This window comes from Bos mutus, chromosome 20 (genome assembly GCF_027580195.1).
Source record: "Bos mutus isolate GX-2022 chromosome 20, NWIPB_WYAK_1.1, whole genome shotgun sequence".
Taxonomy (NCBI): Eukaryota; Metazoa; Chordata; class Mammalia; order Artiodactyla; family Bovidae; genus Bos; species Bos mutus.
The window spans coordinates 46,805,442-46,831,011 of NC_091636.1; positions in this window are offsets into that span (position 1 = coordinate 46,805,442).

The window sequence follows — 25,570 nt, forward strand, 5'->3', positions numbered from 1 at the left end:
GCTTCCTAAGGCCAGTTGACTTCACACTCCAGGATGTCTGACTCTAGGTGAGTGATCACACCATTGTGGTTATCTGGAATATTAAGGTCTTTTTTTGTGTAGTTCTTCTATGTATTCTTGCCACCTCTTTTTAATATCTTATGCTTCTATTAGGTTCATACCATTTCTGTAATTTATTGTGCCCATTTTTGCATGAAATGTTTGCTTGGTATTTCTTATTTTCTTGAAGAGATCTTTAATCTTTCCCATTCTATTGTTTTCCTCTATTTACTTCCATTGTTCACTTGGGAAGACGTACTTACATCTCCTTGATATTCTTTGGAACTCTGCATTAAGATGGATATATCCTTCCTTTTCTCCTTTGCCTTTAGCTTCTCTTCTTTTCTCAGCTATTTGTAAGGCCTCCTCAGACAACCATTTTGCCTTTTTTGCATTTATTTTTGGGAATGGTTTTGATCACTGCCTCCTGTAAAATATTAGGAACCTCCATCCATAGTTCTTCAGCACTGTATCAGATCTAATCCATTGAATCTATTTGTCACCTCCACTGTATAATTGCAAAGGATTTTATTTAGGTCATACCTGAATGGCCTAGTGGTTTTCCTTATTTTGTTCAATTTAATTCTGAATTTTGTAATAGGATCTGAGCCCAGTCAGCTCCAGGTCTTATTTTATTTTATTTTTTTTAAACCAGAATTTTATAGATTTATTTATCCAAGTTTAAAAATATTAGTTTTCAACTTACTGTGACACTGTTGTTTTTTTAAATAATACTTATCAGTACCCATTGGCTTTTAAGTTCAGTTGAACTGAGGTTAGAATTTTAGCTCTATGGTTTGAGTAGCACATTTGTCCTTCACTAGCCAAAGACTCCTCTTTTGGGGAATATCCAGGTCTTATTTTTGCTGACTGTATAGAGTTTCTCCATCTTCAGCTGCAAAGTTTATCGTCAATCACATTTTGATATTGGCCATCTGGTCATGTCCATGTGTAGAGTCATGTCTTTTGTATCATCTTGGGAGATACACAAAATATAACTGACAAAATTCAAAATCTATTTATCATACTTTTAGCAAGTTAGAAATAAAGGGAATTATTTAATTTGATAATAGTCATGGAAGTAATACGTTGAGTAATATGATGAAAGTTTATTGTTAAAAAGGTCTATAACTAGAATCTAGGCTATAAGAGAAAGTTAAATGCTTTTTACATTAATAAGGGATTAACAATTGAGTTAGTAAAATATAATAGTTTAAATTAAGTGGAAATTCACTTATGCAACCCTACTATATATTTAAATACTGATATAGTTACAACTCATTTGAGTAGATATGGTGAATATCATTAGGAACAGTATTTCCAAAAACAGTCAAATATTCAGGTTATTGGGGTGTCAAGGTTAACCAAAAATACCACTTGAACTGTTAACTCTGTAAGTTAGCCCAGAAAATAGATTAATTAAAACATAAAACACTGGGGAAAGATATGGCTAGATTCCAAACCAAACTGGAATGGATAGGCAACAGCTGCCATGTAAATTAGTTAATCAAGAAAGGTAGAGAGTGCAAGATACAGATTATATGGGAAGATAGGCAAAGGCAAGTCTAAGAACATAGATCTTGGAATAAAGTTGATGTTAAACATGAAAGGTCCACAATTCCTTTGAATATTTATAAAGCTAATCCTCAAAGATATATTCTTATACTTTGATATTTTGCCAAAGGCAAAATGACATACTGAATAGCTTAATATTAGATTAAACAAATACATCATTATGAGTATCTGAAAGCTCTTTTATTTTTTTTAAGCTGGAGATATATCACAAACATTTTAAAAATATTAACATGCCATAATATCCAAGTGCAGTTGTTGAAAACACAAAGTCTAGAATAAGACTCTTGTTGTTGTTTAGCTGCTCAGTCGTGTCCAACTCTTTGTGATCCCATGGATTGTAGCCTACCAGTCACCCCTGTTCATGGGATTTCCCATGCAAAAATACTGGAATGGGTTGTCATTTCCTTTTCCAGGTGATCCTCCTTACCCAGGGATCGAACCCATGTCTCCTGCAAGTCTCCTGCATTGTCCGTGGATTCTTTACTGCTGTGCCGTTGTTGAAAACACCAAATCTAGAATAAAACTATTTGGTTTCAAGTCCCACCTGCTCAACTTGCTAATTTATTTCCTATGCCATAATTTTCCCAAATGTGGAATGGAGATAATAATAGTTCTAACTCCTAGAGTGGTTGTGAGAACTAAAGTATTTAATACACGAAAACACTAAGAACAGTGCCTGGAGCATAAACATTCTTCAAGTATTGGATAGATCTACTCAACGTAAAAAGAAATTGCAATGAATATACTCATTTTTACTGATATTTGGCACTGAATAATATAGTTTCATAATCTAAGTAGAGTTGAAGATATTTATGAACTATTATTTTGTGTCGTAATTTTTTAAATTTTTAAATTATTTTTTGAATACACATATTTCATTTCCATACATCAAGTTAAATAGACCTGGTGCTGAAGTTAAGGAATAAAAAACTGCTTTGCAATATTCAGCAAAATGATATATTATTTAAATCAATTAATTTGGATTTAAAGTAATATAGGTAACACAAATTACCCATGTATAAAAATAGTCTATATTTTTAGTAATATTACATTTTCTTAAATCATTTTAATTTTGAATGTTGCATCACACAGTGTGTGCATCTTTAATTCAATGTAACTAATTTCTTGTTGTATATGTATGTGCTTCAAAAAAAAAGTTAATACTGATGTGGAAATATACTTCACCAATATGATTTTTTAAATTGGTTTTTAATTAGTGGAAATTTTTACTTTGTACCAAAATTATAAAATAATAGTAAGTTTAAAATGAAAGATCTCATTTTATACCATACTGATAGAAATTAAGGGAAAAATCAAGGATTATGTATAAGTATATATAAAGACATAAAAACATACTTGAAAGTTATTAAATCATCTAATTATAAAAGTAGTTTATATCCAGTATTTATAAAAATGACATCAAATAGAAGCTTTAAATTAAAAAATGTAGTTCTACTACCCAAAGATTATTGATATTAAAATATTGCATATCTTTCCATTTTGATAAAATACACACAATATACATAATGTATCAATATCTTTATGAAGAAGCAATCACTGAAACAAAATATTATTATATTTAAGATTGAGACACTCTGTATGTGTATGTGTGTGTCTATTCATTTACCTTAACCAATGTAGGTAGACCATCTAGGAAGCATTCTTTTTAAAAAATATATATATTTATTGAAATATAGTTGCTTTACAATGTTTCAGGTGCACAGCAAAGTGATTCAGTTAAACATATCCATGTATATTATTTTTCTGATTATTTTCCATTGTAGGTTATTGCAAGATATTGACTAAAGTTCCTGTGTTATACAGTAAATTTTTTTGCTTGTTGTGTGTCTATTTTAAGTTAGAAATCTAACATTCCATTCATACCGTCAAACAAGTGGAATCAAAATTTCCATAATTTTTTAGCTAGTCAAGCATTCATAAGTTGCTAAAATATGTTATATTATACATACTATATATGTGTGTGTATAAAAAAAGTTTTTCTTCTATACTTTATAAAGCCTTGAGAAAGAGCATCTAAAAAAATAAAAAGAAGAGATGGAGAAATAGTAAAACATAAACTAAATGAAATGGAAGCACTGAATATGAAATAGAAAATCTGAAACAATATAAATAAGAGTAAAAGATCATCACATACACTAGTTGTTTTTAAACATGGCTGTTCATTGGAAACACATCTGGACCTTCGAAGAAGAAAAAGTGATACCTGAACATTTGTACTTTTCAAAAAATTCCAAGATAATTATCATATGAAAATGGATTTTAAAAACTGATTACAGGTTTCTCTATTAAATATTAGTTTTAGTGATATAGAATTCTATTATTTTCTGTTGACCAACCATGATACCATTGTATTAAGTGAATAATAGTTACATATTCAGAATAGTAAAAGATGTTTGTCAGTTTTCACAATCAACACCCAGAAAAAAAAAAAAAAGATAATTACAACTGAAAGCCACAAGAGAAACCTAATTAACCTAACAATATAAAATAATTATATATAATTTAGGGGATTAAATAGAGTAATGTGGTAAGTGGAAGTGCATACATGTACATGTTTTCATTTGCTCATCCAGTATATGTGCTTCTGTTGGTGCATTTAATCCCTCTACATTTAAGGTAATTATCAATATGTATGATTTTATTGCCATTTTCTTAATTATTTTGCATTTATTTTATGTTGGTCTTTTCCTTCTCTTGTGTTTCTTGCCTAGAAAAGTTTCCTTAGCATTTGTTGTAAAGCTGATTTGGTGGTGATGAATTCTCTTAACTTTTGCTTGTCTGGAAAGCTTTTTATTTCTCCATAACATATGAAGGATAGTCTTGCTGAGTCGAGTATTCTTGGTTGTATCGTCTTCCCTTTCATTGGCTTGTAGGGTTTGTTGAGAAATCAGCTGTTAATTTTATGGGCATTCCCTTGTATGTTGTCATTTTCCCTTGCTACTTTTATTATTTTATCTTTGTATTTGATTTTTTTCAGGCTGATTACTATGTGTCTCAGTGTGTTTGTTCTTGGGACTTCCTGGGACTCTCTGTGCTTCCTAGACTTACTTGATTATTTCTTGTTGCAAGTTGGAGTTTTCAGCTATTATCTCTTCAAATACTTCCTCAGATCCTTTCTGTCTCTCCTCTCCTTCTGAGAATACTATAATGAGAATGACGGTGTTTTTAATGTTGTCTCAGAGGTCTCTTAGGCAGTCTTCATTTTTTTCTCCATTTTTTTCTGTATTCTTTTCTGCTGCAATGATTTCTACTATTCTCTCCTCCAAGTCATTTATATGTTCTACTGCTTCAGTTAATCTGCTATTGATTTCTACTAATGTATTTATTCTAATGTAATGTAAGTGCTGCACTCAATATGCAAGCAAATTTGGAAAACTCAGCAGTGGCCATAGGACTGGAAAAGGTCATTTTTCATTCTAATCCCAAAGAAAGGCAATGCTAAAGAATGTTCTAACAACCACACAATTGCATTCATCTCATGGAGTAGCAAAGTTAGACTCAAAATTCTCCAAGCCAGGCTTCAAAAGTATGTGAACTGAGAAACACCAGATATTCAAGCTGTATTTAGAAAAGGCAGAGGAACCAGAGATCAAATTGCCAACATCCATTGGACCTTAGAAAAAGCAAGAGAATCCAGAAAAAAACATCTACTTCTGTTTTATTGGCTACACCAGTGTTTGACTGTGTGGATCACAACAAAGTGTGGAAAATTCTTCAAGAGATGGGAATATCAGACCATCTTACTTGCCTCCTGAGAAATCTTTATGCAGGTCAAGAAGCAACAGGTAGAACCAGACATGGAACAACTGACTGGTTCAAAAATGAGAAAGGAGTACATCAAGGCTGTATATTGGCACCCTGCTTACTTAACTTCTATGCAGAGTAAATCATGCTAAATGTTGGGCTGGAAGAAGCACAAGCTGGAATCAAGATTCCCAGGAGAAATATCAATAACCTCAGATATGCCGATGACACCACCCTTATGACACAAAGCAAAGAGGAACTAAAGAGCCTCTTGATGAAAGTGAAAGTGGAGAGTGACAAGGCTGGCTTAAAACTCAACACTCAGAAAACGAAGATCATGGCATCCGGTCCCATCACTTCATGGGAAATAGATGGGGAAACAGTGGAAACAGTGACAGACTTCATTTTTGGGGGCTCCAAAATCACTGACGATGGTGACTGCAAGCCATGAAGTTAAAAGATGCTTGCTCCTTGGAAGAAAAGCTATTACCCACCTAGACAGCATATTAATAAGCAGAGACATTACTTTGCTGACAAAGGTCCATCTAGTCAAAGCTATGGTTTTCCCAGTGGTCAAGTATGGATGTGAGAGCCGGGCCATAAAGAAGGCTGAGCACCAAAGAATTGGTGTTTGAGAAGACTCTTGAGCGTCACATGGACTGCAAGGATATCAAACCAGTCAATCTGAAAGGAAATCAGTTCTGAGTATTCATTGAAAAGACTAATGCTGAAGCTGAAGCTCCAATGCTTTGGCCACCTGATGTGAAGAACTTACTCACTGTAAAGGACCCTGATGCTTGGACAGATTGAACACAGGAGAAAAAGGGGACAGGACGACAGAGGCTGAGATGGTTGGATTTCATCATTGACTCAATGGATATGAATTTGAGCAAGCTCTGGGATTTGGTGATGGACAGAGAAGACTGGTGTGCTGCAGTGCATGGGGTCACAAAGAGTTGGACATGACTGAGCAACTGAACTGAACTGAATGCATTGTTCATCTCTCTCTCTCTCTTTTTTTTTAAATTTCTTCTAAGCCTTTGGTAAGCATCTCTTGCATCTTCTCCATTCTGTTTCCAAGATCCTGGATCATCTTCACTATCATTATTCTGAATTATTTTTCTGAAAGTTTGTCTATCTCCACTTTATTTAGATGTTTTTCTGGGGTTTTATCTTGTTCCTTCATCTAGGACATAACTCTGCTTTTTCATACTAATTAATTTTCTGTACTGTTGTTTTTGTTCCAGCCACTGTGGAATTGTTGTCCTTCTTCCTTTTTCTGTCTGCCTTCTGGATCATGGGGCTAAATGGCTTGTATCAGCTTCCTGATGGGAGGGACTGGAGGTGGGAAAAAACTGGGTCCTGTTTTGGTGGGCAGGGCCATGCTTAATTAAGCTTTACTCCAGTTATCTGATGATGGGTGGGGTTGTACCCCTTCCTATTAGTTGTTTGGCCTAAGGGAACCCAGCCCTGGAATCTAGGGGTCTCTGGTACTATTACATCAAGAGGCACCTTCCTGGACTGCTGCTGCCAGTGACTGTGTCCCTGTGGCAAGCCACTGCTGATCCAGGGCTCCACAGGAGACCCTCTAATACTAGCAGACAGGTCTGATTCAGTCTCCTGTGGGCATCACTGGCTTCTTTCCGCTTGATCTTCATGTGTGCAAGATTTTGTCTGTGCCCTCCAAAAGTGGAGTCTCTATTTTCTCCTGTCCTGCGGTAGTCCTCTAATCAAATCCCATTGGCTTTCAAGGTCAGATTCCCTGAGGACCCTCAGTCCCTTTGCCAGATCCTTAGGCTGGGAAGTTTCACCAGGGGTTCAGAACCTTAACCTTCACAAGAGTGAGAGAACTTTTTAGTATTACTGTTCTCCAGTTTGTGGGTCACCCACTCAGTGGGCATGGGATTGTATTGTGATTGCTCCCCTCCCCCAGTCTCATTGTGGCTTCTTCTTTGTCTTTGGATGTGGGGTATCTTTTTTTTTTTTTTGGATGTGGGCTCCAGTGTCCTCCGTTTGATGACTATTCAATAGCTAGTTTTGATTTTGGTGCTCTCTCCAAGAGGAAATAAGCTCATGGCTTTCTACTTTGCCATCTTGAACAAGAAGCTCTAGGATATATTCTTAAAAGTTAATGGAAATCCTCAATCCACTCCTTCACCTATCCTGTCCCCTGGAATGAGGTTTTATTGGTAGAATCTGTCAGTCATGTCAGACAATTAGGATGAAGGTAACATTCCTCATATATTAATTTTGGAACTGTTGGAATTCAGTTTCATTCTTCACACTCTCCTTTACTGTCCAAACTGAAAACTGGCTGTACACTGATGGTTGTATTTCTAAGGTTCCTATATCAGTTCTTTTGAATATCAAAGTGTACTAAAATTGTATTTATGCTATTCATGGATAATGTATCACAAACTATTACATAATATACTATATAATTTACATATACATATATGTATATATTAGAGTAGGAAATGGCAACCCATTCCATTATTCTTGCCTGGGAAATCCCATGGACAAAGAAGTCTGGTGGGCTATAGTCCAAGGGGTCTCAAAGAGTTGGACATGACTGATTGACTATCTACCTATCTATCTATGTACCTATATTTTCTAACTTAAACATACCATTGTGATATATATATAGAGAGAAGAGATTAACCATATGGAATTTTTCCTCTATAATTATATTTACCTATGTAATCCTCAGTGTAAATTAATGGATTTATTATTTTTAAGTTATATTTTTTGCTAAATGTTGTTAATTCATCTGTAAGATATTTGTGTAATAACTAATCTCATTCAGCTTCCAGTCTTAACCATTTTGACTTCAGCCATATAAACTGGTACATCTTTTATCTTTTAAAATGTATGAAAATATAATTATGCCGGCATAGCAGTCACTATTTTAATACTAATTTTTGCACTTGAGCTAACATGCCCTTATGGGTTGCTGAACTGTGTGTTTTTTCTCCAATAGAGAAAGGCACATAGACTTGATAAATAAGAGCAGAAAGCCTCTCAGTTCTCTAAATATGCACACATATATGAGATTCAAAGAACCTTCCTTTTATACAGAATTTGAGCCAAAAAAGAATGCATTTCTTTAGTCAAATATCACAACCATAATCTATCATACAATGTCATTTGATTATTTTTCTAAAAATTAAATTCAAAACTCATCCCATATAAAAAATTCATTATTATTGATTCATTATTTCAGTGTTAAAAACAGTCCTCTGAAAATAGCGATTATATTAAAGAAATTAACATTTACATTTTGTTATAATGCACAGAATCAGATTTGATTAAGTGATAATTGACCATCAAATTATAACAGATTTTGAAATTTATTAAATTTCTTGAATTGTTAACAGTTATTCACTGTAAACAATACAAACCAAAGTGATTATTTCATCATTTGAATTCCATCATAAACAAAAACACTCCCACTCAAATGCAAGTATACTTTAATGAAGATAAAGCAGTCGCTCAAAAATTTTAGTGGTCCCATTTGTTTTCTAATCAGAATTATCATTATGTAGCTTTAATAGTGATTAATTTTTCATTATCTCAATGATGTAATTATCATATAATTTGGATTATGGATTAAACTTTCTGATTATCATAAAAGACTCAGTGAACTCCTACTTCCAGTTCAATTATTGCAACAATTTTAAACCCATGTAGAAGCTAATTATAAGACAGCGTGAATAGCCAGAATGAATATAAATAATATCAATGGTTCATGTTCTCTCAGCATGATTCTGTTAAACAATTACTATAAATAACCAACTTGTTTTAGTAAAAAGTGTTGATAGAAAAATGTGCTTATAGAAGGATTTCCTCTTTTATAAGAGGAAAATAAAGTTGCAAGTGACCAATTCTACCTTTCCATTCCATTCTGCTACACATTTTCTTCTGAATTAAAGCTCACTTTCTCCATCTATTGATAAAACATTGAAGTTTATGGATCATATGTATTTTGCTATACATCCAAAGAATATCTAGTTAACTACAGATAGAATAGCCATTAAATAATTACTTCATTATGGGCTAGAGAACACAAAATATGAGTAAGGGAAAATAAACTTTAGCTTCTAAAATGATTTTATTATAATTACAGAATTAAAACCCTAACTCACATCTGAAAGAAGCAGCATGATGCTGCAGAAAAAGATCATGATGAACCAAGAAATGTAGATTCATATACTGATTAGGTGTGTGATAAAGGTTAAGCCATTTTATTATTTTGGTCTCGAGTTTCATTTTCTGTACTGAGAGTTGTTCTAAATTATTTTAAGAGCAAAAACTGCAAAATGAAAGCTATTTTACTTACAAATTAACAAAAGTCAATAAAATAAATAAAAATGGCAAGATAAGCTAATATATAACAGTAAATTCAAAGATCAATTTCCCAGAGAGATTTCTTCCTGCCAGACAATTTAGTGTCTTTAAAACTTTACAGAAATTTTAACATGAAGTCTAGAAAAATGAATACATGGGGGGAAAAAAGGATTTTTTTTTAAGATTTGAAACATATGCAACATTAAATGGATATATTAATTTAAAATGTATACAATATAAAAATGTTTATCAAATTCTGAGGTAGATAAAGAAAACGAAACTTTTCATTTTCCACTTATAAAAAATCTTGTGTCTCAAATGTCCTAGTTTTATTTTACTAATATATGATTATTTTGTATAATTTATACATATTCTAAATATTTATGGTAGAATATATCACAATAAAAATTTAAAGCAAATCCAGGATTATTTAAATATGAATATTGATGTAGAAATATTAATTTCAACATTAAAAATAATTCAATAAGAAAAAAGAGATTTTGCTTATTAACTATTTCCTTTCATAAAATAATGATGGTTAAATATTTTAAAATATTATAGTAAAATATGATATGTAATATCAAAAGAATACAAAATAGATAAAATCCTCCAAAGATAAATGAATCAGAAGCATAAAATAAGTAATAATTATATGTCAGTATTAGATATAAATAAGTTACAGCATATGAGAAAACAACTCTCTCGTTAAGGGAGGAGAAAATCTCACATTTACTTTTAACATGAAAAATGTTGCTTATAATATTTAAAGGGGTATATTAAAATGTAGGGCCTTTCCTTGTGGCTCAGCTGGTAAAGAGTCTATAAGCTGCAATGCAGGAGACCTGGGTTCGATCCCTGGGTTGGGAATATCCTGAGAGAGTCAATTCCTAGGTAGGTTGGTAAGAAGTCCAGGGTTTCTGAGGAGGATAAAGGGATTAGGAGCCCTGGAGAAGGGCTCTGGACCTCTCAAGGAGAAAATGACAAACCTTGGTTTCTACATTGCTTTGTCTTAGTCAACATAATAATGTATCTTGCTCGAGGACATGTTTCTCCTTGACAAGAACATTCTGACTAATCCTGTCATCTTAAAATGTATATTATGGGAGTGGATCTGGCAAGATCTTTCTATTTTTCATTCTAATCTTGTTAATTTAAGATGTATGTTCTGGGAGTGTGTCTGAAAAAAGTATATAAGTATATAAGGTTTTGATAGCTAGGGGGGCACTCCCCACCCTCCTTCTGATATCTATGTCAGAAGCTTTCTCTATCTCTCTGCTACACAAAAGCTCTTGAGTGATCAAGGCTGGTCCCTGGTCCCAAAGCTAAATCTTCTCCATGGATCTTGAACCCAACATCATTCACCATAAGCTAGCAATCCCCTGGAGAAGGGAAAGGCTACCCAGTATTCTGGCCTGGAGAATTCCATGGACTGTATAGTCCATGGTTTGCAAAGAGTTTGACATGATTGAGAGACATTCACAGATTAAAAAGTAAACACAGAGTTTTTGAACTGTGGTGGTAGAGAAATGTGGTGCTAGTCACCTTGGACTGCAAGGAGATCCAACCAGTCAATCCTACAGTAAATCGACGCTGAATATTCATTGAAAGGACTGATGCTGAAGCTGAATCTCCAATACTTCGGCCACCTGATGTGAAGAGCTGACTCACTGGTAAAGACACTGATGCTGGGAAAAATTGAGGGCAGGAGGAGGAGACAGCAGAGGATGAGATGGCTGGATAGCATCATGAGTTTGAGCAGACTCTGGGAGAGTGTAAAGGACTGGGAAGCCTGGAGTGCTACAGTCCAAGGGGTCACAAAGAATGGGACATGATTGAACAACAACATTTCAAAATATGCTAGCAAATTATGGAGGACAAATTATCAATAAAAAGTATCAATGTAGGATAAAATAGAATTCAGTATGAAAGTGTATGAGTGGAAAATATATATATTTTTTAAATTCAAGGAGTAAGGTTTAAGTGTAATACATATATATGTTACATATGTGGTATCATAAAATACTGTTTTACAAAATTTAATTTTAATTTAATTTTAACATCTTTCTACATTTTGGTATATAAATATAATGCATTATTTTTACTTCTGTTTAATATTCCACAAATCCATTTTGAATTTTCTTTCTAATATTATGACATGCATATTTTAATTCTAATGAATTCTATTATTTTTTTCATAATCTACTCTTGGCTTTTGATATATTCTGTTTCTAGAATTTTTTTAGACATCCAGGTTGGAGCTCCAATTCCAGCTTTCTTTTTCCATCATTTTCTTTTTAAAAATTCTTCTCTTTACAGCAAGGGTAAGTAACTTCAATTTCAGTCTGCTGTTTTTGTAAAATTTTATTGCTGCTCAGTCTCCTACTCATTTGTTTGTTTAAATAATTTCCATGGGTGCTTTCCCTCTAAAATGGTGGAGCTGAGAAGTGGTAACAGATAATATATGGCCTGCAAAGCTTCAAATATTTACTAGTTGGCTCTTTAGAGAAAAAACAGAATTTACAGGCCACTGTTCTAGAAAATTATCCAATGTGTTTCAGATTTCTTTTTCTGCTGTAATATACTTAATTTCTAGGGACATTCTTTATTCCTTGCTGCTTCTTTCGAAAATATACTTTTCCTGATTTGTGAAAGCAGTTAATTCTATCATCTACCAAAATGTATTCTTTTTTTGTTAGTCTATTTATTTTTACTGGCCTATTTCCATTTCCTCTAAGTTATTTTATTCATTTTTCTTTTGACTTTCATGTCAGAAATTTCTTCAAATGGAACTTAATTGTCCAGGACACACATATTTAACAGTGAAGCATTAAGTTTCTGATTGAAATCTGGTTGTATGATTGTCAACGTGCATCTGTGTTGGAGAATTATTAACTGGCATAATTTAGCAACACAGTGTGGTAAATTTTTCATTTTTGAGGGAGAAGTATCCAACAGTATACCTGTCTGGATATCTATTAATTTAATTAAATTTTTTGTTTGTTTGTTTTATGAATATTTCCTTTGTGTAAGAGGAGAAACCAGCACCTCTCTACAACTTACCTGGATCTGAGATTTCAGTTAGGCAAGTGTCAACTACTTTTCAGACAGATTAGAAAGTCAACCCTCATGCTATCCTCCAGTTTTATATCAATTGACTCATCTTCATCATTTGCTGTTCTTGAAGTTGTTCACGAAAGTGTTTTAGTCACTCAAACGTGTCTGACTCTTTGTGACACCATGGACTGTATCCTCTGTCCATAGAATTCTCCAGGCAAGAATATTGGAGTGAGTAGCCATTCCCTTCTCTGGGGATCTTCTCAACCCTGGGGTTGAATCCAGGTCTCCTGCATTGCAAGCAGATTCTTTACCATCTGAGCCAATAGGGAAGCTCCCCTCCCCGCCCAAAAAAGAGCAAATATATAAAACATGAGTATAAAAATTCTGTATATTATGTTTTAGGGTATAAGTGCTAGAGGGAGAAGAAAATCATGTGATGATGTCTACACTAACAATTCTTTTCCAAAGTAAATTAGAATCAATGGCCCAGGATTTTGCACTCTTCTGTAGACAATCTCAGGGATTTGGCTGGGGCAGGGAGGTGGTGGGTATGAGGCGGTTACTGGTCACTTACTTATGTCTGGCTACTGTTTCTTTTTTATTTGCCTGTGATTTTTTTATTAGGATTTCCTTCTGGGGGACTTATGCTGTCACTTCCTCTCCTCTGTTAATTCAGCTACAATCACACTGTTGCTTTTCTATCTTCTAAAAATGTGTTGAATCACCTTTCCTACTGCTGTCTCTTCTCAAATTTCCTTGGAAAATCTTTAATCATTTTGCTGACATTTTAATTAGCTCTTTAGTAAGGAGAGGGATAGATAAATACATACACTCAGTTCTTACAGGCTTATTCATTTACTTAAAATAAAGAATGATATGATTTATCTGTGTCTTACTCATATGAGTAAAGCAAAATAAATTAGTACTTTTATGGAGAGCAGCTTCTGGAAAGATAGGAGCTAGATTGCATCCCCAGCACTCTAATTTTCCAGATTCCAAGAACAACTACATCTATTCTAGACAAAACAATTAGTGTGGTTAGGAGGAAATAAAGCAGCCCTGGGTGTTTCTGCAATTGTGAAGAAGAAAATCACTCTTGATTCTGTTTTTCTTTTGTGGCAAGCTACCAGCCTGGAAACAGAGTGAGGATTATGAGGATCTGTCAGTCCCAAATGTACTGATTTTGCCACTTTTGCAGCCTTTGTAGGCCATTGGAGAAGTCTGGGTAAATCTGATTGAAATAGACTCTAAATCAAGTGTTATAGGCTCCCACAAAGATGAAATATGCTATTAAAATGTAGAATTATTACCTATGAAATAGATATTTACAACCTCCTAAATATCTATATCTATGGGCTTCCCTGGTGGTTCAGATGGTAAAGAATCTGCTTGCAATGCAGGGGACCTGGGTTTGATCCCTGGGTTGGGAAGATCCCTTGCAGGAGAGCATGGTAACCCACTCCAATACTCTTGGCTGGAGAATTCCATGGACAGAGGAGCCTGGAGGGCTACAGTCCATGGGGCTGCAAAAAGTAGTGCATGACTGAGCAATTAACAGACACAAATAGTATCTATGGGTTACTAGATTTAAAAGAAAAAGTAGAACCTAACAATCATGTCCTTAGTCAAGGGATGCAGAAAATATGCTTAGATATGAAAGAATGTAGTAATCTTAATCCTCATTTACTTCCTGTTTTTGCCATAGGCTTAGTACTTGAGGTGCTAGAGTGTTTTACTTAGTGTTCCTCGTACAGCCTCAGCTGTCATTACTCCTTCAATCACTTTTGTCACAGAAAAGGTCTTTCTCCTGTTCTGACCCTCCTTCCTCTGCTGGGTAGCTGACTGAGCCATACTTGTATCACAATAAGGAAGTACGTTTTCTTTGTTCTTCTGGTCCAACCTTGTGTTGATTTCCTATTGCTAAAGTAACACATTATCACAAACTCAATGCCTTAAGACAACCCACATTTTTGAAAATTAGAATTCTGGAGTTTTTGAGTTCAAACTGCTTATTACTGAACTAATGCCATAAGTTCATCAGGGCTAGTTCTTTCTAGAGTCTTTTGAAAAGAATCCACTTCCAGCAAAAGAGACACTGATGTATAGATCAGTCTTATGGACTCTGTGGGAGAGGGGGAGGGTGGGGAGATTTGGGAGAATAGCATTGAAACATGTATAATACCATGTATGAAACGAGTTGCCAGTCCAGGTTCGATGCACGGTACTGGATGCTTGGGGCTGGTGCAGTGGGACGACCCAGAAGGAGGGTATGGGGAGGGAAGAGGGAGGAGGGTTCAGGATGGGGAACACAGGTATGCCTGTGGCAGATTCATTTCGATATTTGGCAAAACTAATACAATATTGTAAAGTTTAAAAATAAAATAAAATTAAAAAAAAAAAAAGAATCCACTTCCTTACCTTTGCCAGCATCTAGAGGCCATCTGCATTCTTGACTCAGCTTACATCATCACCTTGCCTTCTCATCTTCAACTCTCATGTCTCCCTTGTATTAAACTTATCACTATATTGAATTCACTGTGGTGTTTTTCTCCTCAAAAGATCCTAAATTTAATTGGAAAGTTCTTTTATCAGTAAGGTAACATATTCACAGATTCCTGGATTTAGGACATGGACACCTCTGGTGACCTATTATGTAGCATATCAGCTTGATCTTAGGTAAGTTCTAAGAACCTTGGCCTGTGAATGGTGCCTTCCTAGCATTCCTGTACCACCTCCTCTCAGGAGCCAAACTCTGTCTGCTTTCTACGGTTGGTTTTGTGCAGGAAAGATTTTTCTGCCTCTTCCCTGTATTACAAGACTTCTAGTGGCTCAGACTGTAAAGAATCTGCCTGAAATACAAGAGACCCGAGGAGTTCAGTCCCTGTGTCAGGAAGATCCCCTGGGTAAGGAAATGGCTACCCGCTATAGTATTCTTGCCTGGAGAATTCACTGGACAGAGGAACTTGGCAGGCTACAGTCCATGTGATCACAAAGAGTTGGACATGACTGAGTGACTAACACTTCCACTTTGATTTGGCACAGTATCTTTAGCCCAAAGATTTGGTACCCCTGTAAGCTACTCCCATAAGCAGTGCCTGAATCCTGGGGTAAGGGCTATTTCCTCCAGCTCTTACATAAGCAGATATATTTTTGTTTCTGGCCCTCCCCTTGAAACAAAGGATTTTTTATGGCCATGTAGGGGAGGGAGGCTTTGCTTCTCCTTCCCCATCAGCTTAAAGTTTGGGGAAAGGTACAGGGGAAGTCGTTTTTGTCTGTTTCATAGTTGCAGTCCATCAGTTACTGCAAGGGTACATCTCCAAGGCAGAGGTGATGCTGTGGGACAGGGATTATCTTTGGTCCCTATCCTGGCCCACATTTTCTAAATCTAGACATTATTGTCACATCAAAGCAGATAATTCTTTGTTGTAGGGGCCATCCTGTGCATTTTAGGATGTTTGACAAAGTCCCTGATCTCTACCCACTAGATGCCAGTAGTACTCTATATTACTTTTCTATTACTACATAACAAATCATCATAAATGCAGAGCCTTAAATGAACGTTTTACTATCTCAGAGTTTCTGTGGGTCAGTTGTCTAGGCCTGGCTTAACTATGTCCTCTGCTCAGAGTTTCACAAGGCATATAGTTAGGATGTTGGCTGGGCTGTGTTTTCATCAGTTGCTTGGCTTCTCTTAGCAACTCATATGGATTTTTGACAGTCAGCACTTTATAGTTGTAAGATAGACCCTCAATTTTTAGAGATAACCTATACTTTCCTGCCAGGTGACCCTCTTGATATGATATTCACATCATAGCAACTTACTTCTTTAATGCCAGCAAGAAAGAGAGACCCTCATTCCATGGCTAAGATGGAGTCTTAAATGATGAAAACAAAACAAAAAAAAAAAACAGTCACTGCAGGGGACTCCTTTACCTCTGACATACTATTGGTGAAAAGGGAGTCAAAAGTCTCATCCACACTTAATGGCCACTGGGGAGGTGATAGCATGAGGGTAGAGATTATTGGAAGAGACCTTAGGGTGTATCTGCAACATCTACAACAGCTGTGACAAATGAAAATGTGTACAGACACTGGCAAATGTCCCCAGAGGGCACAGTTACCCTAGATTGAGAGCAGCTGCCCTAAGTTGTTCGTATGTCATTTAGTCGCTAAGTTGTGTGTAACTCTTTGTGACCCTATGGACTGTAACCCACCAGGCTTCTCTTTCCATGGGATTTTCCAGACAAAAATACTGGAGTGGGTGGCCATTTCCTACTCCAAGGGATCTTCCTGACCCAGGTATCAATCCCATCTCCTGAAATGGTAGGCAGATTCACTGTTTTGTGTAGTATATTCAGAAGAGTAATGTGATTAGGAAGGTTACTTTTCCCTGGACTTCATGACAAGAGCATAAAGACTGAACTGTGATCTTTCTGTGCTCCTGTTAATAAAAATTATCTTGCTTATATTATAACTCAGAAAATCCATTTTTAATGAATGATATACCCTTGTCAACCTTATATGCTGAATGTAAACAATCTGATTAATATTTACTATAAAAGCATTTTATTGTAATAATAACTTTATGAATAGTCTGACTTCTCAGAAAGTATGTTTTATAGCTTTTTTGAAAAAGCAGAGACTTCTAAGTTTTTTAAGTGGGTGAACATTTCCAATAACTATATAAATTTATATCAAGGAAAATTTAATTTATGCATATGTATCTTTCAAAATTTCTAAGTATTAGAACTGTTCATGCATACTAGTAAATATATACTTTTAAACAGTGAAACAATAGATCAGGAATAAATGATTACAAACTGTGCTATGTACTTACTCATCTTATCATGTAGACTAGAATAGCTGAAAATGTATTAGAATAAATCTTATGAAATTGTATTTTTTTGTAGGTCAAAAAGTAAAGTGCTATTCAACTTAAAGGAATAGAAAAAGTGTTATTTTCTGTCATAATATTGATGTTATTTAAAGCATATTTGGAATAGTTGAAGTTATTTAAAGCTGACAATATTACATTGCAAATGTAAAGATCTCATTTTTCTATATGCCCACACTTTTTCGGAAATATATGCTCTGATCATGGAAAAAGCAAGACAGTTCCATAAAAACATCTATTTCTGCTTTATTGACTATGCCAAAGCCTTTGACTGTGTGGATCACAATAAACTGTGGAAAATTCTGAAAGAGATGGGACTACCAGACCACCTGATATGCCTCTTGAGAAATCTATATGCAGGTCAGGAAGCAACAGTTAGAACTGGACATGGAACAACAGACTGGTTCCAAATAGGAAAAGGAGTACGTCAAAGTTGTATATTCTCACCCTGCTTATTTAACTTCTATGCAGAGTACATCATGAGAAATGCTGGACTGGAAGAAACACAAGCTGGAATAAAGATTGCCAGGAGAAATATCAATAACCTCAGATATGCAGATGACACCACCCTTATGGCAGAAAGTGAAGAGGAACTCAAAAGCCTCTTGATGAAAGTGAAAGTGGAGAGTGAAAAAGTTGGCCTAAAGCTCAACATTCAGAAAACAAAGATCCTGGCATCCGGTCCCATCACTTCATGGGAAATAGATGGGGAAACAGGGGAAACAGTGTCAGATTTTATTTTTGGGGGCTCCAAAATCACTGCAGATGGTGACTGCAGCCATGAAATTAAAAGACACTTACTCCTTGGAAGGTAAGTTATGACCAACCTAGATAGCATATTCAAAAGCAGAGACATTACTTTGCCAACAAAGGTCCGTCTAATCAAGGCTATGGTTTTTCCTGTGGTCATGTGTGGATGTGAGAGTTGGACTGTGAGGAAGGCTGAGTGCTGAAGAATTGATGCTTTTGAACTGTGGTGTTGGAGAAGACTCTTGAGAGTCCCTTGGACTGCAAGGAGATCCAATCAGTCCATTCTGAAGGAGGTCAGCCCTGGGATTTCTTTGGTGGGAATGATGCTAAAGCTGAAACTCCAGTATTTTGGCCACCTCATGTGAAGAGCTGACTCATTGGAAAAGACTCTGATGATGGGAGGGATTGGGGGCAGGAGGAGAAGGGGACGCCAGAGGTTGAGATGGCTGGATGGCATCACTGAGTCAATGGACATGAGTATGGATAAACTCCTGGAGTTTGTGATGGACAGGGAGGCCTGGCGTGCTGTGATTCATGGGGTCGCAAAGAGTCGGACACAACTGAGTGACTGAACTCAACTGAACTGATAGCTTCTTTTATTTCTTTTAAACATATTATAAGACACTGCTATGTATGTTATTACATATTGCTTTGGAATTGTATGTCTGCAGTCACATATCTGGATCAATTTTTGTAAAAGAAACACAAGAGAAATGCAAAATAGGGCATACAAACATAGCGAAAACTGAACAAGGAACTGCTGCAAAACGGATTGGCAAACATGTGTTTTATTATTTTGGGCTACATATCTTCTTACTTTACAGATTTTGTTCTTCTGCCATATTTCTACAGTTTTTTCTATGCCCTTGATTTATTTTTTACTGCATTTTATTTATAATAATCAAAATATATCATGTTCCTTGAATCATTGGACTATTTTCAACTTATTTTATTAGCTGTGGAGAGTGAGCATGACAGAATATAATTTTGTCTCTTTCTTTGTTTCTCTCTTTATCACTATCCTCTTTCTTTGCTTGGAGCCCAAACTATAAGGCCCATTTGTTAGTGTCTCTCCTAAGGTTACAACTTTTAGCTTCAAGCTGATGTTATCTGTGCAACTGCCTTTTTCTTCCAGAACACAGTGAATTAGTTTCAAATTGGCTGAAAATCTCTTGTTGTCTGTTCCTATAATTGAACTTCCCAGAAACCCTAGCAAATTTTTATTCTTCCTGGTGGGAACTAACCTTTGGGATTTGTTCTCCTTGAGCCTTTAAATTTATTTTGTAGTGGCTTTTCCCTACAGTACTTTAAAATTTGGATGACCCAGATTTATGGAACAGTTAACATTATTGTCATTTTTCTTAAAGTATTTGTTTTTTACTGCCCTAGGAATAAAATAATAGAAAACTGATGACTACTTTTAGTTATATGAGTATTTACTCATTTTAAACAATAATAAAATCAATAAAACACTTTTAATCTTACTTTGATTCAGAATTTGTTTTAAATTAGGAGTTTTGTATTAACACATACACACTACTATATATAAACAATAAGGACTACTATACATTAATACACAGATAGCTGTATTTAATATCTTGTAATAATTATTTATAACAAAATAATCTGGAAAATGTTATATATATATATGTATATGTGTATATACATATACACACACATATAATATATACATAGCTGAATCACTTTGACATACACCTGAAAATAAAATAACACTGTAAATTAACCGTAGTTCAATTTTTTAAAAATAATTAGAAAAAAAAAAATTAACCTTAAATATTAACACAAAATACTTTCATTTTTTTTACACTTTTAAGAATGCCTATCTTCTACTTTACTAAAAAGAATTCTTCAACTCTTTTTGTTATGGTTAATAATAAGCCTCCTCTTACAATCAAGGATAAACTCAAATTTTACTCAATTGTATACATTCCTTGATTATTTCTTCCCTCCAAGGTTAAAAGCTGTTTAATCTTGGTGACTATATCATATTGAGCTTCGGCAAAAATGTCATATCCAAGGATCAACAAAACAAAAGCAACTCTTGACTGTGCTGTATGATTGAGGAAGATCAGTCGTTATAGTTTAGTGGGTTTTCAGATAACATCACCTTGCAGCAATTTGGGCAGACTATTTGAGCATGAGTACCACAGTACAGATTTAATGGCATACTTAGGATAAGATAATTTGCTAAGTAAAAACAACATTGAGCTTCTGATGGTTTTGCATTTATTGTATGGTCAGAAATGTTAATGCAGAGAAGAGCACTGGCAGGGCCTGAGATAGAGATCTGGTTAGGAAAATAACAAATTGGTGATTTCCTTAGCTGTAGAAAATCACAGACTTGATCTGATTTAGCACACTTGTTTTTCACTTCTAACTACTCTCAAAGAACAAAGAGGATGAGAAAGAGAAATTAAGAGTTAAAGCCGTCTATAAGCAAATGAATCTCATAATGGTTTCAGTGCATAATCACAAATCTTTTACCTATCAAGGGAGAAGGCTCTCAAGCATAGAGTATCAAGATGAGAGAATATCTTATTCAGTCATGGTGTGCATGTGTGCATGCTCAGTCACTAAGTTGTGTCAGACTCTTTGCTCTCCCATGGACCGCAGCACACCAGGCTCTCTGCCCATGGAATTCTCCAGGCAAGAATACTGAAGGGAGGTACAGTTTCCTACTCCAGGGTATCTTCCCAATCTAGGGATTGCAGTTTCCTACTCCAGAGTATCTTCCCAATCTAGGGATTGAACCCATGCCTCCTGCATCTCCTGCATTGGCAGGCAGGTTCTTTAACACTGAGCCACCTGCGAAGCCCTTATTTGGTCATTAATTAATGGTATAAGGATAAACATTAGAGTTAATGCCTAAGATTTCACGCATACCTCTTAATCATTCTCCATGTAACACATTTTTTGCTCCTATGACTTTGGAACAAAGATATCCCTGGCAATACTCACACTTCAAATGTATCAATATATATTCATATTGACATCTATATCTGAAAAGTTTGATATAATATTATTTACTTTAAAAGGTAGAGCTAAAGCCCTGATTCAATCTAGGTGTCTTGTACATTCTGTAATAAGCCTCCTGTATTGATGAGAACTCTGTCTCTGACAGCAATAGCAAGGGCCAGAAACTCTGTGTTGAAAATTGTCATCAAATGTATTTCATAGTTCTAACTTCCTTTTGCATAACCAATGCATTCTTTCAAGCAATAGGATGTTCCTTTCACATCAATACATAGCTTTAACAAACTAACTTCCTGCTTTACCGTACACTATCCCTCTATCCCAAGTGTTTTCACAGCTGTGTTATGCTAAGTGTTTGTATATGCATGTGTGGAGGGGGAAGGGGGAGGTGTAGCAGAAAACCCAAACTTTTTTTATAGGAAACAAAAACAAAAACAAAAACAACCTCATTTCCATAGAATATGTGCAAAATAATGTTCAGGTATTTTAATTAAGTTAAGTTTTTGAAGAATCATATAATAAAGTATATAAAGGAAATCTGGAAGGAAAATGTTCTACATAAAAATATTTACTGAGTTTAGAGTTTTGATTTTTCATCATTATGATTAAAAGTCCTCCATCATAACCATTTTCAAAAGAATATTCAAACAAAACCAAACAAGAAACAGATACAACCAGGAATTTTATCTTTTAATCTTCTCAAAAGTTTTATTTAAAACGCTAAAAATTTAGTAATTTAGTCTCCATTGAACAATGAAGAATTCAGCAAGAGGTTAAAACTCACCTGTAGTAAACTTGGATAGAGTTTTATCAATCTATACTGTCCTGTTTGTTACCAGTAACATGGAAACACCATGAGGCTCTTGATGTCATCAGCCTAGTGGAATCATTTCAAAATGAGTAGATGAGAGAATTATAGTTGTGTTTTGGTATCCACACAGATTTTGGCTGTGTGGATCACAATAAACTGTGGAAAATTCTGAAAGAGATGGGAATACCAGACCACCTGACCGGCCTCTTGAGAAATCTGTATGCAAGTCAGGAAGCAACAGTTAGAACTGGACATGGAACAACTGACTGGTTCCAAACTGGGAAAGGAATATGTCAAGGCTGTATATTGTCACCCTGGTTATTTAACTTAAATGCAGAGTACATCATGAGAAATGCTGGGCTGGATGAAGCACACACTGGAATTAAGATTGCAGGGAGAAATATCAATAACCTCAGATATGCAGATGACACTACTTTATGGCAGAAAGAAGAAGAACTAAAGAGCCTCTTGATGACAGTGAAAGAGGAGAGTGAAAAATTTGGCTTAAAACTCAACATTCAGAAAACTAAGATCATGGCATCTGGTCCTATCACTTCATGGCAAATAGTTGGGAAAACAATGGAAACATTGAGAGACTTACTTTGGGGGCTTGAAAATCACTGCATGTGGTGATTAAACCATGAAATTAAGAGATACTTGCTTCTTGGAAGAGAAGTTATGACCAACCTAGACAGCATATTAAAAAGCAGAGACATTACTTTGCCAACAAAGATCTATCTAGTCAAAGCTATGGTTTTTCCAATAGTCATGTATGGATGTGAGAGCTGGACCATAAAGAAAGCTGAGTGCCGAAGAATTGATGCTTTTGAACTGTGGTGTTGGAGAAGACTCTTGAGAGTCCCTTGAACTGCAAGGAGATCCAACCAGTCCATCCTAAAGGAAATCAGTCCTGAATGTTCATTGGAAGGACTGATGCTGAAGCTGAAACTCCAATACTCTGGCCACCTGATGCAAAGAACTGACTTATTGGAAAAGACCCTGGTGCTGGGAAAGATTGAAGGTGAGAAGAGAAGGGATGGCAGAGGATGAGATTATTGGATGGTATCACCAAGTCAATTAACATGAGTTTAAGTAGGCTCTGGGAGTTGGTGAAGGACAGGGAAGCCTGCCATGCTGCAATCCATGGGGTCGCAAAGAGTTGGACACAACTGAGTGACTGAACTGAACTTGGTGTCCATGGATGGTTCAGGACCCAGTGAACATATCAAAATCTGGAAATGCTATATACCACAGTTGATCACCTGAAAATGTGGATTCTGTATCCTAGGATTTCAACCAACTGAGGATCATAAATATAGCACATGATCCACTGTTGGTTTAACCCGTGGATGTGCAACAACTAATACGGAGGGTCAACTGTAAATCTGGTGAAAAACTTTTCATATAAGTGAACTCTTTCAGTTCAAAGCCCTGTTGTTCAAGAGTCAACTTCATGTCAACACAATGAGGCATGAGTGCACTCTAAGCCACTTCAATCATGTCCAACTCTTTGTGACGCTATAGACTGTAGCCCACAAGGTTCCTCTGTGCATAAGATTCTCCAGGCATGAACACTGGAGTCATTTGCCATGCCCTCCTCCAGGGGATCTTCCTGACCCAGGGGTCAAACTCATATCTTTTATGTCTCCTGCATTGTCAGGTGGGTTCTTTACCACTAGTGCCCACCTGGGAAGCCCAAGACTATGAGGAATTATTTTAAATAAATGGAAGGCAGTATTTTTGGAAATGCTCAGGAACAGTTTATTTCTGCTAATTTCCAAGTATCTTTGGATGAATATGACATTATGCTTTGGTTTATACAAAACTGACCTATGCATATTTTCTTGGTGAGTTTGTGCTTTGTCATAAACAAAAAAGTAGTAAGATAATCAGTTTAGAAGGTTAAAGGGTGTGCTTCATACTCAAGATCCCAATGCCAGAAGCCAGGAGCAAAGAGCAAAGTATACTGCTTTGTCTGAATAATGCAAAATAGATCAGCAAACTCTTCGTAAGCCCAAAATATATAAAATTATAGTTAACTCATTATGTCTCCTTGAATCATAAAGTCATGTCATGAGGTTTCCATACATGTTATACAACATGCTTTATATTTGCACTGCTATTCTAGAATATGTATATATATATTATATATTTGTATAGATTCTAAACAAACCTGTTTACTCCTCTCATATAGAAAAATCTTACTTTTAGTTAGACCTCATACAACTATCCTGCACCCTTTGCAATTGGCATTATGAATCTGTAAATATAGCACTATACACCTTACAAAGAATTTTCACAAAATAGTTTTTTTTTTCTTTTGGACCTATTGTATTATCTTGAGGTAAATATTAGTAATTCCTTTTTACTGCTCTAGGATAATTAAGATTATCTGTGATAAATACTAAATTGGAGTTTGAGTAAAATTAAATTATGTTTCTAAACTTCAAAGGTTTCATGAGCTTGCTTTCATAAATATATTCTTCTTATTCAAAACTAAGTTAGCACAGAGTGGTAAAGTAAAAGCTTTGTTTTTTACTCTCACACTTTTTAATGATGTATTAGAGCTGGTTTTGAGGACTGTAAAGATACAATGGTCACCAATATGCTTGGTTCCATATTACTCAGGCTATAAATAACATCTGGAAATTGAAAAACACCACCATGCGTTTGTGATATTATTTTAGAGCAGGTTCATAGTAAAACTGAGAGAAAGTTACAGAGAATTCCTATATACACCCTTCTCCATAGATTCACGGAGAAGGCAATGGCACCCCAATCCAGTACTCTTGCCTGGAAAATCCCATGGACGGAGGAGCCTGGTAGGCTGCAATCCATGGGGTCGCTAAGAGTAGCGACTGAGCGACTTCACTTTCACTTTTCACTTTCCTGCATTGGAGAAGGCAATGGCAACCCACTCCAGTGTTCTTGTCTGGAGAATCCCAGGGACGGGGGAGCCTGGTGGGCTGCCGTCTATGGGGTCGCACAGAGTAGGACATGACTGAAGCGACTTACCAGCAGCAGCAGCAGCCATAGATTTATCCATCATCAAATCACTGAACGGCATAATTAATTTTTTTACAATTAATAAACCTACAGTGACACAACATACCCAAAACCCATAATTTACATGAGTCTTCACTCTTGATGTTGTACGTTAAATGGGTTCAAATACATATATGATGATATAAATCCTTCAAACAGAGATTTTTTTCAATCCTAAAAATCCTCTGTGATTACCAAATTCATTAATTCATATTCTGGCAACCCAACACTGGCAACCACTTAACTTTTTATTGTCCCCGTAGTTTTACCTTACGCAGAATATAATATAGTTT